The sequence below is a fragment of the Natator depressus genome, chromosome 3, assembly GCF_965152275.1.
Source record: "Natator depressus isolate rNatDep1 chromosome 3, rNatDep2.hap1, whole genome shotgun sequence".
NCBI classification, from domain to species: domain Eukaryota; kingdom Metazoa; phylum Chordata; order Testudines; family Cheloniidae; genus Natator; species Natator depressus.
Genome location: NC_134236.1, coordinates 153,038,970 through 153,054,401, shown reverse-complemented (window position 1 = coordinate 153,054,401; position 15,432 = coordinate 153,038,970). Strand labels below are relative to the sequence as shown.

Below are 15,432 nucleotides of genomic sequence, written 5' to 3'. Positions count from 1 at the left end.
CTCCTTTTAAAGGTGCAGTACATACCATTCATCTGTGTGCTCCTGAGTAACAAAGTTGCAAACCTGACTATCTGTGAATTTCCATATGGCCAGGGGCAAGTCAATGCATGTCTCTGACTCCATTTCACTAAAATACAGATAATAACACCTGCCTCAGACAAATGCCAGGAGGCTAGGCAGAAGCTCATCTCAGACCTCAATGTTCGGAAAACTCAGCTAAATATAAAAGATGTATAACTCACCTTTCTCGCCCTGTCCCCACTCCAGCTCTGAACCATGTTGAACTTGTTATCCAGAGAGGCCCAAACCAAACACTCCAGACTTGTGTGATTGTCTTTGTAAGGCATAGTGCCTCCTGGTTGCTGAAGGATAGTAATGAGAGCAGTGGAAATTGCTACATCTTTAAAAAGGTCTGGCCAGGGCCTCCCAGCATTCTCCTGCCAACACTTGCTAATGTGCAGGGAGTGAGGGGACTGTGGCTCCCCCTGACATGCCACCTCTAGGGCCATTCAGTGTTCCACACAGCCCTAGCAAAAGTATGGTTGCCATTAGGGGACAGGGTTTCCTGCATCCTCTCCCCGTCTAATGCATATACAAAAAGCCACACAAGATAACTTCCCTAACATAGTCAACCAAGAAGCAGTGCATTTTAAAAGTGTGATGTACTGCAGAGCCTCACAGCCACACTCAGTGATCAGCTGGGTCTCTGCTGAACCACTGCTTAGGAGTTTCAAACAGTTTCCTGGTGTTTATTAAATGGCCAGTATGATGGGAGGAGAGCTCTTATTAACAGAAAAATGTTCCTACTCAGCTGATAGCCAGTCCTGCTGCACAGATGATGGTAGCTGCTATTGTTATGAAAAATATAGCAATTTAAAAAAATAAAATCTAATGACCTACTTCAAGACTTGCTGTTAAACAAGATTCTTGCACGGCTCCCGAGGTTATATCAGTTTTTCATGTGTAATTTTTATTCAATGGGAACCAAGACCTGCTGCATTCTCATTCTGGCTCTGATCTTGACTATCTCTGTGACTTTAGGCAAGTGACTGAATCTCTCTGTGCCCTCCACAACTCCATTTTAAGTGAATTGGAGGTATGGGTGCTCTGTGTGTCTGAAAATTAAACCTTAGGGGCCCAATCCAGTCCCCACTGACATCAACTAGAACTCAGAAACACCATAGGACATGATGGTTCAATTCCAAATATGCCTCCTACCATCCTCTTCTGCAGATTTCAGTTTCTTATTTGAAATTGTCAGGAAAGGGTTCAGAGTTTAGATGTTTGTAGACATCTAAATCATCAACACCACTTTCTGCTTCATGCTGAGGTTTTAATCACAGGTCTCCCATCCAAGTACTGACCACGTTGCTTAGCTTATAGAATTTAATAAGCAAGCAACTGGAAGTTGGCTACAGCAGCAGCCTAGCCCTCACCTGCAGCTCATTAGTTTCCATATTGGAATTTACAAATGTCTTGTCCAGTTGTATACGCCTTGATCGATGTTGCTTGGTTCAGCATAGCCAGCCAGGCAAACGCAGGAAAAGAGGCTGCTTTTAGACCTGTGACACAGTCTGCCCACAGGAGACCTTCTGCAGCTCCCTGGTACAGTTCAAGAGAGCCAGAATCATAAAATGTTGATAACCTATTGTCATGCAGAACAGACCGTACAACAGAGAAGCCTGAAGAAATGGGCCTATAGGAAAATCTCCCCAAAGATATCAAACATTTATGATGAGTTTGAAATTTAAAGGCCCGTTCTGGCCCAACAGGTCAGTGTGGCAGAGCTCTGCTTAGGCTTGGGTTAGATGGCCAGTCCCACACCACAAGGGCAGCACCATCAGCTGCTGGATAGGAAGGGATGGGCAGAACAAGTGGCTGTGGTTGGGAAGGTGAAGGCAGTGGTAAGGGAAGTGGAAGCAGTGCTCCAGCAGGGTTATGGAGAACCCTTTCCTGAAAATTTTCCTCCAGTAATTCAGTATCGCAGCATCTCCTGAGCTGCTACTTTTTCTCCCTGGTGCCATCACCTACACTCACAAAACTCAAGCACGACAATGAAAACTTCTGGGATAGGCATGATGAAAATGACCCAAACTAAGGAGAGGTGAGAGTGTACCTCTGAGGATGGGGGAAAGTCTGCCAAAAGATCACTGGGAGTAACAGATATGCAGAAACTAAAATAATGCAATGACTAATGCATGCTTGTGTGATGAATATTTAAAAGTGAGTCCTCTCTTTTAAGGAACTTGCACACAGACTGTGGAACAAACTCCTCAAGTCCTGGTACTGCTGACTAGAACCAGTACTGCATTCTCTGTTACCCTGAAGTTCCCAGGGATGCTGTTCAGAAGCAGTGTTGTGCTTACTTACCTGAAGACCCAGAACTACCAGACCAATCTAGCATTGCATCTGTATGACATTCAGTGGGTTCAAAAAACTTTTCTAGGCACTACAGAGCTGTGAGTTGCTTCTTCTGAACCCGGAAGTGGGTGGTACGAATTGTGCTAGATTATGTACCACAAATGTAGAAACTCAGCCAGGCTTGTGGTCCTTTGGGTCATTCAGTTTAAATATAAAAGTTGGAAAACATGGCTTCCACATTCATGGTGTGTGAGCTGATCTGTTAACAAGAAACAGAACCAGTTTGGGAGCACTGAACCCAATACTCATGGAAGTGTCCATTATTAACTAAAGGACACCAGCAGTTAATGGCAATGTAGATTTTGCACTGATCATTCAGCAGAAGCAAAGTCAAGATTCAGGATAACATGACTTCAGTGGAAGTTGAGAGCACTCACCATCCCTCAGGAGATACAGCACGTCACAGGACCTGGTTCTAAGTTTCCAAACCCATTCTAGTTTGTTTGTGGTTTAGGTTTATTTTTATTTTTTTGTCTAAAAAAGTACATTATCTGATTCAAGGGGAAAAGAAAGTCCCAAGACCCCTTGATATGTCAGTCAATAGTAGTTGAATTCTATTGGCCAATTGCACCATAGGAATCTGGAAGTCCTCCTAACACCCTTGGCCCTGGTATTGAGGTGCCCAGAAACAACTATTCCTGGTGTTGTTTTATCAGAGCTCAGGGACACACTTCCCAATAGGCCAGTTAGGTCAAAGTTCAGGGCAACATCCAAGAGTGAAAAGAAAGAGAAACAAAAGGAGATACACAGGATTTTTCACAACCTGTTTCTATTTTGATTTGCCTTGGTCACACATGTCACTGTGGCCTACTGGGAGCTCTCTAATCACTTGGACTTTGTGTCCAATGCAGTCTGCAGTGTACTTAGAATGCTTTCCCTTTGATTAATGCACTATCAGTACCTGGGGCTAGCCACAGGGAGTGGGGGCAAGTTAACTTCCTGCTGTCAGGTGAAGCAGGCAAGGATACAACATTTACAGTCTTACCCCAGTGCAATTGACAGGCATGGATTAACCATCTCTTTTTTGAGTCAGTGCATTGTACAGAGCTGGACTATCATGTCCCTGCTCCATAACATTCTGGATAGACATTAGAGACCATATTTCAGCCCAGCTTTGTGTGAGCCTCCATTTTTGTACATGAAAATAATTGCAGGTGCAGCAAATGTCACTTAGTTGTCTAAATCCTTGATTGTTCTTGCAAATCCAAGGCTAGAAGACCTGAAATATAGCAAAAATTATTTTGCTGCCATTTGCACCTGCAAAAATGGAGCCCAATGATTGAAAACTTAGTTCCGAGTCTCAAGGTGCTACACTCTCCGCATTTGCATTTTATGAAAGGTGCAAGGATGTTATGTGGAAGCGATAACATTTCATAATACCAGTTTTCATTTAGTTCTTTCTCAGACAAATAGAAGCTTGGTCTGAATAAGGGCTGAGTAAAATCAAAGTAAGGGCCTCTGGAGATGGCCCATTGGGTGTGAGTATTAACATTGTCTTTGTGATTAATACAGGAGATAGTGAAGTGAATTGTTCCTTATAAAATTTTGCCTCCATTTAAAGCAAAAAATGTGTCATGCAGGGCACTTGGACATTTAGACCTGAACACGTGTCCCTCAGAAAGTACATGAAGCTATTCTAGATAGGCCCAGGCACAGCTGGAAAATTATTCATGGGTTCCCTAAGAAAAATTTCACCTACTCAGAGTGTGCATCTGCTCTTCTCCCCAAAGCTTAACAATGCTGAGTGCTAGAGACTCTGCTACACTCACATAGGCTAGCTGCCTGACTCCTGCTGATGATGAAAGGTTAAGGTCAAGCTTTGAACTTCTGTCACCAGCAACATAGTTCAGGACCTCTGCACCAGAGCCACAGGGATTCACTCATCGGGACATCTGACCCTCAGGGCAGTAAAAATATGGAAAGAAGCAATGAGGACATGTTCATATCTCAGTAGGACACAGCTGGAGAACAGTCTGTATTGGCAGGGCCCTGATGTTGTTATAACTTCCGCCCTGTATAATAGTGTCAAAGGAGGCTGACAGATCAGAAAATAGGCAAGAACCACAACTGACTGTCTCACCATGCATTCAGCTGCTGGCATCACAGTTTAATTGGCTCCCGCTGTATACGTGGCTTTGAAAGTAGCAAAGGACTAAAGTCTCCTTATGTTTGGTTAAGATGTTGCTTTCTTTAATCTGATGTGCAGACAACAAAGGAGTCTCCTGCATGGAGGGGGTCAGGATTCTGCTGAGGTGGATTAAAGCAGGGGACTCATATCCTAGGCATCCAGACAACATGGCCAGCAGTGAGTCAGTGAGAAATCAAGACCCCATTTGCACTAACATACTGCCTGTTGTGGAGAATGTTCATCAGCGAACTAAATCTTAAATCACCCTCTCTATGGAGGTGTCAACAATTGTTTTGTCCTGTTCACTCTAGCAAATAAACCAATCTCAGCCAATTGGGGCAGATCCATTACTGACAATCATTGTCAACAATGGACCAGTTTCCTAGTGTAGACAAGAATCTATCTAGGGGGAGCAGAGAGGAAAGATCAAAAATCAGTACGGGAAGAAGAATGGAAGGTAACATGCATTGAAAGTGATGAACATGGAATCCCAGTGAAGGGGAGCTAGATGGGGGGATGATTTGTTTTCTTGGGGGGAATGTGTGATTTTGGTGGATCTATGCCATAGTTAGTCATAATGTGTATCTGCCAGCTGGTAGGCTAAGAACAGTACTGCCAGGAAGTTTCCATTATAATCTCCTATTTCGGTTGTTCATAACTTTGGCAACCAAAACACACCTCGCTACTCCCTACTTAAAGTAACTTGAAAAATATAGTTCTCTAAACTATATCTTCTTTCTTTATCCTCCCTCAACCTCAGGTGTATAGGGAAGCCATAAGTTTCTGCCATTTATTTCAGTCAAGTTGGTCTGCTCAGGCTTCTGAATGTCATGTTAATAGATCTGGCTTCTTTCCGTATTGTTCTGCATAACGTTTTTCTAGGTTGCCCTCTTTCTCTCTTTCCAGGTGGTGTCCAAATTATCACTCACTGTGGAAGTTGTGTTGGTAGCATCCTTAAAGTGTGTCCTAAATATGTCCATTGTCGTATTCTCACCATATCTGATGCTTTAGATTGGTTTGTTCTACTTAGAATTTCTAATGTTGCAAGAAACCCTTTCCAATGGACTTTGAAGATCTTCCGCGGGCATTTATTTTGGAGTGAGTTGATCTGCTTATCAATTTATGTTGTAGACTTCGTGACTCTGCTTCATACAAGAGAACAGATATGATGGCAGTGTTAAAAAAATTGTATTTTTGTGTCAGTGCCCAAGATGCTCCTTTTTCTATTCTTGACAAGTTTATGAAAGTAGTTTGCTGCTCTTGATATTTGTTGCCTGACATCTAGCAGGGTGTCACCAATATTGCACAGCTCAATCCCTAGATAGTGAAAATGACTTATTTCTTCTAGCGTTTCTTGGTCTGCTCTAATGGTTCATTTTGGGGACACTGGTACCCATATATTGATGATGAACAACCAACTTGCTTTGCTGTATTTGCCAAAAGCTAGGTCTTTTCTTCCAGGTTTCCTGGAAACACATCTTCAGTCCAGGTCTTAAAAATTAAATGGTATCAGTGTAGCTTGACTCAAAGAGGCTGGACATTTTCCACAAGTCTCTGTGTACGTTTTAACCTGTCAGGACTTCATAGCTCATAAATTCAGTCATCAAACAGCTAAAAGCTTTTTTCTCCCCCTTCAAACAAACAACGAAAAAAATCTAGGTTTGTTAGCTGTCATGAATCAACAGAAACACACGCTAAAAACACTCCTTTGTTTACAGTCAACTTTTTAAAAAATCCACCAAGGACAGAGAATTGACAAGAGCTTCTGGGGCTCAAAGCTCGGCTTGACACTCAGTTCAAATAAAAGCTGAACTGGGAGGAACATGTGTCGCCAGCATTTGAGTCATCTTGGGACACAGCTAAGAGAAAAATTCTTCTTGAACAAAAACAAATGTGAACTTCAAAGCTTGTGACAAGAAATGTCGACTTTAGAGATTATTGCTTTGAGGCCAGCAAGTAAGCAAGCTTTTGCTATTTAGGGAAGGAGTTCATTCCATTTTGGTGGCAATGTGTGATGGGCCCTGGAAAGTTTATCTAAAGCTTTTCCCAGCCTCTTGAGGTTACCTCTCTTTCTCCCTCTCTACTCCTTCCAGTCAAGTCGTATCCATTGTTCCTCGCTTTCTGTCTGTACGGCTCTGAGTAGCTTCTCTATTCAAATCCCACAAACTTCTGGATTTCTCTGGGTCAGATGCACTGCCCCACCTCCCTCCAACACTCCAAAACTCATGAGACCAGAAGGCAATATCTGACACAGCAGAGATCACCAGACATGCCAGGACCTCAGTGATTAGATACCAAGGTGACAGACACTTTGCATATTAGAGGGACTCTAACATGAACCACAAAGCAAACACTACATGGGAGTTACAAATTCTACCAGAAAAACCACTGTGAGAAGCTATTACATGACCATTCAAGAGATCAATATGTGAGAGGAGAACTGACATCCAAAAGCTCTCGAGATTTCTCTAAGCTTGGACACTGACTCACTGGACCCAATTCTTCTATTACTTTCATTGCTGTAAATCAGGAGTAATTCCATTGACTTCAGTGGGGTTACGCCAGTCTAAAACTGGTGTAACAAGAATCAAACTCACTTTGTAGGTTTGGCATTGTCACTTAAGCCAGCATGTACAAAAGTAGCTTGCAATTTTGGGTGTCGCAGTTTGTGTGTCTAAGTGTCTTAAACTGGGGCCCAAAAATAAAGAGACCCAGAATGTGGTCCTCAATTTCTTTGGCCAAATTCTGCTGCTATTTGAACTTTACAATAGAAATGTGAAGTAAGTTCACTGAAGTCTCTGGGGTTACTAAAGATTTTCACTGGGTGTAAAGGTGAGCAGGTCTGTGCCTCAGTTCACCCATTTTTTCAGCTGGAGACAATGGGCCAGATACTCAGTTGGTGTAAACTGGAACTCAGTTGCTGCTATGCCAGTTTACATCAGCTAAGGTTCTGGCCCAATCATATTAACTTACTGGGCTTTCAGGAGCATTTTGAGACACAGTTAATGTCCGTACAGCACTTAGAGGTTAACAACCCTGATCCTGATATCACTTACACAAGTGTAAATCAGGAGTGATTCTATTGAAGTCAATAGAGTTACAGTGGTATAAAACTGACGTATATGAAAAAAGAATCAGATCCAATACATGTTATTACAATGCGTATTACCATGACCAACCTACTGGAATGGCAGCACATCAAAGGAGCCACATTTTGGGGAAGGAGAGTGGAGAGAGGAAAAAGCCTAAAGAGATACCTCTGTCCATTTGTAATTGGATAAAAAACATGAAAACAAACATATGTTTCATTTGATTAAAAACAGAGCAGTCAGTTTTTGTTTGGTTTAGGAACATGCTGCTTTTGCCTTGGTGGGTCAGATCTCCATAGGACTGGCCTGAGTTTGAAAATTCGCATTAATTAAAGAGCTGAAAGCCAAATCTCCCACACAGCTTTACCCTTAGTGTCAGGAAATGGGGTCCTCCCATTTCTCAACAATTAGGACATGTGGCTGCCCTAAAATGGCTTGATATGCTCTTAAGATTCCACAAAAACCCATGGGAATCTTCCAATTGCTGTGGGAGAAGGATCAGAAACAGAAATGCTCCATCTGGAGGATGACTACATGAGACTGCTCAACTCTAGCAGGATCTCAGTCTCTGCCTGAAGAAAAAGAGTGGATTAGAAAGTTTACAGTCAGTGTTCCTTGACAACAGGCCCAGTCTGGCTGGAAAGATTTTCCACTGATTTCAATGAAAGCAGGATCATATCCTAGAGATACAGAAAACGCAGCTAAGGTAAACTGCAGGTATAGCACCAGCAAGCAAAACATTACAGAGAAACAAGATGTTAAAATGTTAAACTGCTTACTCAGCTTTGTAAGATCACATGATTGGATTTACAACACACAATGAAGATATTTTAAAACTTCAGGGTCACACAATGATTGGCATGAAGATTTTATTGAGAAATTATCCTGCTGCACCCTGAAGCCAGAACCCAACAAAGAAACCAACACTGTCCTTTTGATACAGCATTTGCTTTCTACGGCCTTCCAAAATTCTCTCTCCCTTTTACGGTTAGTGCCTATCAATGAAGCAACCAAGTGCAGGCTCTCTCTGTTGAAGTAATCTGATCCATATTGGGGATCACATTTATATGCAGCTCACCCATTCATTCTGGGGCACCATACTTGTCTCCTATCATGTCAGTGGCTCCCCTTCCCATTTCCCCCCCAGCAGCTGTACATGTAGCACTGCCTCCCTGGGGACCATTATGGAAGATCTCTTTTCCCTCTAGCCTCTTCCAAGCTTTCAAACCTCTACAGGGAGAGTTGCTCACTCGCCAGCTGCTCAGGTGGGGGTGTATGGAAAGAAGAGAGACATGATCAGCTCTTCCTCACTAGCTCCTGAATGTGAAGTTTTCTCCTCTATCCCCTGCCAGCTCCAGCTCCAGCAGCCCAATATGGTATAGAAGTGCTTCAGTGCCAGCCTGAGTCACTGCTGAGCCACCTGAAATTGTCTGTCTAGTCATTGTTACCCTCGTTAATTGTGTCAGCGTTTACTGGAGAAAACATTTTCAGCTCCTAACAACTTGTAAAACCCTTTTTAACTGGTTTTTCTTCATGTTGCCAGCCAGCCAGTGCAATTAGGCTGTTGTGAAGAAATGCTTCTTGGAAAAGCAGCTGCCTAGTTACTGGAAATAAAACCCAATGAAAAATAAATAGGGAAGGTTGAATGCTGCTGTGCTACGCCAGCATAAACCCAGAGCTAATACCTTAGAAGTCACTTGATTTAACTCCAGATTTACACCAGGGTAAATGACAGCAGGATTTGGCCCTCAGCACACGCACAATCATGTTCTTTTTAACTTAATTTAATTTAATTTCCTTCAGCTCAGGCAAGCTTGTATTGCATGGCATGGCATAGCTCTGTTGGATTAGCCCTTGAACATCTGTCCATTGAAACAGTGCCCCATTTCATTAGCTGGTGTAGGCATTACACCACCCACTCAAGCACAGAGGGAGATTCCTGCAGCTACTCTACGTACAGAAACTTGGATGTACCTGATTTAGCTTAAAAGAGCCAAAAGATATTTTATTTCGCTTCTCCTCATCCAATTCTATCCCCCCGCCACCCACTCACAAGAAGAAACGTATTTGTAGACTTATTGCATTACAGAAACAGCAGCCCAGTTAGCACTGACTTGAAACAGCCTTTTTTGTGGATGCTTGTTTGTTGAAGCCAATTTCTGACATCACTGACATGATACAAATCACATCAATTCTGCTGCTCATCCTAACTCATTAAACAGCATTGCCTTTTCTTACAACACCTGCACTGATCAAACTCCCCCGCAGTTGTAAAGGAGTTTGTCTTTTTCAAATCTCATGTTAATTAGGTCAGTGTCACCAAACATGTACCAAACTCTCCTGTCTGTCCGGGCAAGGAAATCTAAATCTTTATTCACTTCAAAGCTCTGGTTAGAAAGAAAACAGAATCTAAGCAGAGATCTCATTGAACAACTCAGTCTGGAGTCAGCAATGTCCAGGTCTGTTCAGAACAGCTATTTCATGCTGCAGATGGAGAATTGTGCAAGTGAATCTGTGTATGTACAGAGGTGGCTAATTTAATTGCACTAACATTGAGTACAGCGTGTTATTCAATTTTCATAAAAAATAAGTACATAAAATCTTTGTCCTACAGTGAATATGCCTTTTTTTTAACAGAGAGGGCTTCACAAATTGCTTGAGAATCCTTTGGGTTATAAAGGTAGAAAAAAAAACTGTTTTCATTGGGATCAGAATGCTGGTCTATGCTGTCAATCCCTTAATCTGTTATCCCTGGGGACACACCTGCTCCCCTACTTTCTACTGTGAGTCTTTCCTTGCTGCAGTAGCTGCCTTCCTCAGGGATGCCCCAGAAAAGGGCACAGTTAGTTTTCTGACTTGAGAGTTCTCAATTCCTTCCTTCTATATAATTACCAAGCTCCCCCAGAGAGCCAATGGCACAAGGTTATACAGCACTGAGGTGCTTGGTATTCAGGATTTAATAAGTATTATCTAATAAGCATTTAAGTATCTGCTCCCCTAAGAAGCCTGACAAACAGGATTGGACAGAACTACTCCGTCCACTGTCACAGAGCCCGGAAACTGCTTTGCTTCTGACACTGAAAGAGGAATCTCTCACTGCTGAGTGTTAGGAATGAAAGGGTTAAAAATAAATTACACGATGTGAAAAAGTTGAAGAAAGTTGTATCTTGCCTGGGGTTTATTTGGGGTTTAACTGTCCTGCTACCAGAACATTTCAATCCCCTATTCATTTGGTAGCTTTCCAAAAATCTCTCTCTCACATGCACACACACACACACGCAGCGTGAAAGCTCTGTCAGCCCCTGTGTGTACACTTGAGAGAAACAAACACCCAAACCTGAATCATCCGAGCTCTCAAACTGTCTCCAGATTGTTTTAGAAAAGAAAGGAAAGCAGGGCTTGCCTGAGCTTTTTTCATAAAGAAATGAGAAGAGGTGCTGCAGCAGCCGCACTTACATTGTAGTCCCCATGTCTCTGCGCAGTTCCCCCCTTTCTGCAGTCCTATAATCCACACAGAGCAGTGCTTGTCCTTCTCCTGTAGCTCCCTGCACAGTACTGTACTCGGATTGGAACTGCTGCTGTTTTCACTTTCAGACCAGCCTCCCGCTCCGAAGCCTCTGACGTCAGGCAGCCTCTAAGAGATATTTATGGCATGAATGGTTTAAAGTTTCCCTAGGTAGAGGTTGGATTGCAGTTCTTTGGGATTTCTAGTTTTCACACTTAGATGGAAAACCTCCCAAAGGGGAGGGTGGGAGTCTGGGAGGGGTATATATGCGGGGGGGGGGGGTGGAACAGTAGGAGGCAGACAATGAAGGCAACTGTTTCAGAATCTGGCAAAAGAAAACTCTTGCTCCTTTCTGCCTTCTGTAAATACATCTAGGTCCAGGAGGCAAAAATCTTCCATACCGGGCCCCATTTGCAATAGCGGTTTTTCTGAGGGTGCCTCAATTGCAGTGTGCAATCCACAGATGCTATTCATATTGTGCCTGTTGCATTTGGCAAAAAGGGCTTCTTTAGCATACCACACCCTATGCCACTGGACTATCCCTCTGCTGCTTCACGCCTGTGACAGGACTTCAGTTAGGATGAATGAATCAGTCCTTCCCAAGCTTCTCCCAGTCTGTTCCTTTTGCCTTTCCCACAACCCCTTCCAACTGTCTGCCCCTTATGTCTGGAAAAGCCTCCTCATAAACGTATGCCCAGCTCACTCTTTGTCTTCCTTCAGAATACTGCTAACCCCCCCATCCCAAGGAACATTCTAGTGCAAGTGGCAATCCCTCACTCTGTGTTTGCTCTGTATTGTATTCTACCTAGACACAGCTCTCTTTCTGAAGCAGGGACCTGGTATTTCTTCAGCACAGCTCACATATTGCACAGTGTGGCACAATTTACCTGCTGTGCAGGGTGTATACTTCTGAGGCTATATAAAGAAGCAAAAGAATTAGAACCAATCCGCTCTTAAGAAGTAGCATCAATATACAATTGGACTTGAAGAGCTAAATTTACTCCTGATGTAATCCTATTGAGGTAAATGGAATTACACCAAGGATGAATTTGGCCCCAGAACCTTAAAGCACTATACAGACATTAACTAATTAATCCTCAGATCCATGCTGTTAGGTCAGGAAGTATCATTAGCCCTGTTGTACAGATGAGGAAACTGAGGCCCAAATTTGTCCAAACCCACTAAGTGTGCCTGTGTAAGACTCCAGAACTGAAATGAGCTTCCATATCTACTGAGAGGTTCAAAATTTTCAAACTCCCTCTGTGCTTCCTAGTTCCATGTGGGATGAGAAGCATCAACAAACCGTGAAGCAGGTTTTCCTTCCCCATTTCAGACCAGAACAAAACTGGAAGCACTCAGAATCCCAGGACAAAGCCTGTCCTTGTGGCGTTCACAGGGAGGGAGGTGGCTGTGAGTGTGCCGGGGGAGTGGCGGGGAAAGAGAGGATATTCCACTAAATTCATAGATTCATAGATATTAAGGTCAGAAGGGACCATTATGATCATCTAGTCTGACCTCCTGCACAACGCAGGCCACAGAATCTCACCCACCCACTCCTGCGAAAAACCTCTCACCTATGTCTGAGCTATTGAAGTCCTCAAGTCGTGGTTTAAAGACTTCAAGAAGCAGAGAATCCTCCAGCAAGTGACCCGTGCCCCATGCTACAGAGGAAGATGAAAAACCTCCAGGGCCTCTTCCAATCTGCTCTGAAGGAAAATTCCTTCCCAACCCCAAATATGGCGATCAGCTAAACCCTGAGCATATGGGCAAGATTCACCAGCCAGATACCCAGGAAAGAATTCTCTGTAGTAACTCAGATTCCACCCCATCTAACATCCCATCACAGGCCATTGGGCCTATTTACCATGAATATTTAAAGATCAATTAATTGCCAAAATCATGTTATCCCATCATACCATCTCCTCCATAAACTTATCGAGTTTAATCTTAAAGCCAGATAGGTCTTTTGCCCCTACTGCTTCCCTTGGAAGGCTATTCCAAAACTTCACTCCTCTGATGGTTAGAAACCTTCATCTAATTTCAAGTCTAAACTTCCCAATGACCAGTAAAGTAGGGGTGTTCACTTCTTAAAATAAAAGGATAGCCAGTAAATTCAGGAGCAACAATGCAGAGATTATTAACTGAGAAAGAAATATTACAATGAGTTATAGACTAATCTACCTCATGCCCCAGATATAGTTATGGGCACAGTATAAAAGCACAGGTAGACGAGGTAAAATATATAAGAGGTAAGGGTGCTGTATCAGAAGGGGTGTAAATACCATACTTACTTTTTATAGTGCTTTTCATCTCAAAGGATCCCAATGTACTTTACGTCTATACAGAACGTTGTTCAAAGAGCTCACAAATTAGTGCCTGTTATTTTTCCATGCACAGTTATTTGTATGAACATCCCTGCAAATCTTTATGTGTAAATAGCACTTGCTCAGGCAAATCCAAGAGGCTGATGTCTTACTACTAGTTTTGGATGTGCAAGTGCTGTTTGCAGGCACGAAGCTAGGTTTTTGCCAGTGCAAGTTGCTCAAGGTGCAAATTTACAGTCTGGTCCTATGTGCGGAAATATTTCATAATTTCTTATTATCTCTCTGCTATGCTACCATCATTAAATTTTGGGCCTGAGCCAAAGCCAATAAGTATCACTTAATTAACTTCAGTATATTTTGGATCAAGCCCTTTCTGATAATTTCATAATGTGAATTAGCCGAATACACTGAAATGTTACCCTCACAACCAAAGGCCTTGAGAGAAAATCCAGAAGACAAGTGCTAGGCACTCAGAAAGGGACTTCTACCATCTGTTTCAACAAGATTCTGTGAATCCTGCAGTTCCAGCAAAAAGAAAATGCTTTCCACCAGACAGCTTTTCTCCCCAACACTTTATTGTTTAGAGCTAAAGCAGTGGCTCTCAACCTTTCCAGACTACTGTACCCCTTTCAGGAGTCTGATTTGTCTTTCATACCCCCATGTTTCACCTCACTTAAAAACTACCTGCTTATAAAATTAGACATAAAATTACAAAAGTGTCACAGCACAGCTATGCCATGCCACTATTACTGAAAAATTGCTTACTTTCTCATTGTTACCATATAATTATAAAATAAATTTCAATTGGAATATGAATATTGTACTTACATTTCAGTGTATAGTATATAGAGCAGCATAAACACATCATTATGCGTATAAAATTTTAGTTTGTACTGACTTTGCTAATGCTTTTTATGTAGCCTGTTGTAGAACTAGGCAAATATCTAGATGAGTTCATGTATGCCCTAGAAGGCATCTGCATAACCCCAGGGGTATGTGTAGCCCTGGTTGAGAACCACTGGGCTAAAGAACCAGAAAGGTTTTCATAAGAATAGAAAGAGCTCAGTTTACACTATACAATCCAGCTCTCTAACAACTGGAACTTCCTCAGAGGCCTCTCTCCCTCTGACCCCCAGAATGTCAGTTTTGTAGGGTTCTCTAGGTTTACTGGAAGTGTCAGTTTGGCTCTTCACTCCCCAGCCCTGCTGCCTTACTCCAGCTTGTGCATCTGCCTGAGAGCTAAGCCTGGAGCTCATTTGCTGCCTCCTGGGAATCAGACAGGGCCTCTGAAGCCTGCTGCACCGCCTCTCTGCAGGGAACTATGGGTTCTACTGCATATTTCAGGGATTCTCTGTCAGATCTCACAAGCACATCCCTATGAGGAGTCTTGCTTTCCAGTGGCCTGCCCTGAACAAATTCCCCATGATATAAACTCAATGAAGGCTGCTGTTGTGGGCTGGAAATGAGAGAGCTGTGTACAGTGACTCATGCTGTCCCTCAGATTAATTTCTAAGACCACACTAAGGTCCAGTCCGGAGCAGGGGGAAAGATGGAAATCTTGAAAATCACGAGCAAATGATACATTAATGAGTGCAACCATTTGTACATAATCTGGTTGCAAATATCATTTCCTTTTTTTAAAAGTAATTTTGATGCTGGATGGAAAGACCTAGAGACCAAAATCCTCTATGTATCCAGAGAAAAGGAAAAGCATTGGCCAGGGCAGTGTCAATAGATGCAACACACTGCACCACCAATGCACCTCAACTCCATCCTGAAAGGACCACCTCCAGGAGTACGAGTTTGGTCTCCGGGATCCAGTCTATCCCCAGTCTATCTTTGCTGAGTTTGCTAGTTATGACATAGGCACCTACTCACATGGAACCGGACTGATATGACTCTCTGTTCACATAGGTTCGCACACTTAGAAAGTAAAGCCTATCAGATCCTATAAATCTAGGCTGG

General features: G+C 42.8%; 1 protein-coding gene across 1 annotated transcript in view; it reads right to left on the bottom strand.

Moving 5' to 3' along the window:
- The window catches only part of DAAM2 (dishevelled associated activator of morphogenesis 2), a 245,128-nt gene extending 233,933 nt beyond the window's left edge, over positions 1–11,195 (bottom strand). Inside the window, exon 1 of the mRNA XM_074949118.1 lies at positions 11,095–11,195. The gene's annotated coding sequence lies outside the window, so the exon portion shown is untranslated. The remainder of the gene's footprint in view (positions 1–11,094) is intronic.
- Positions 11,196–15,432: the final 4,237 nt, after the last annotated feature.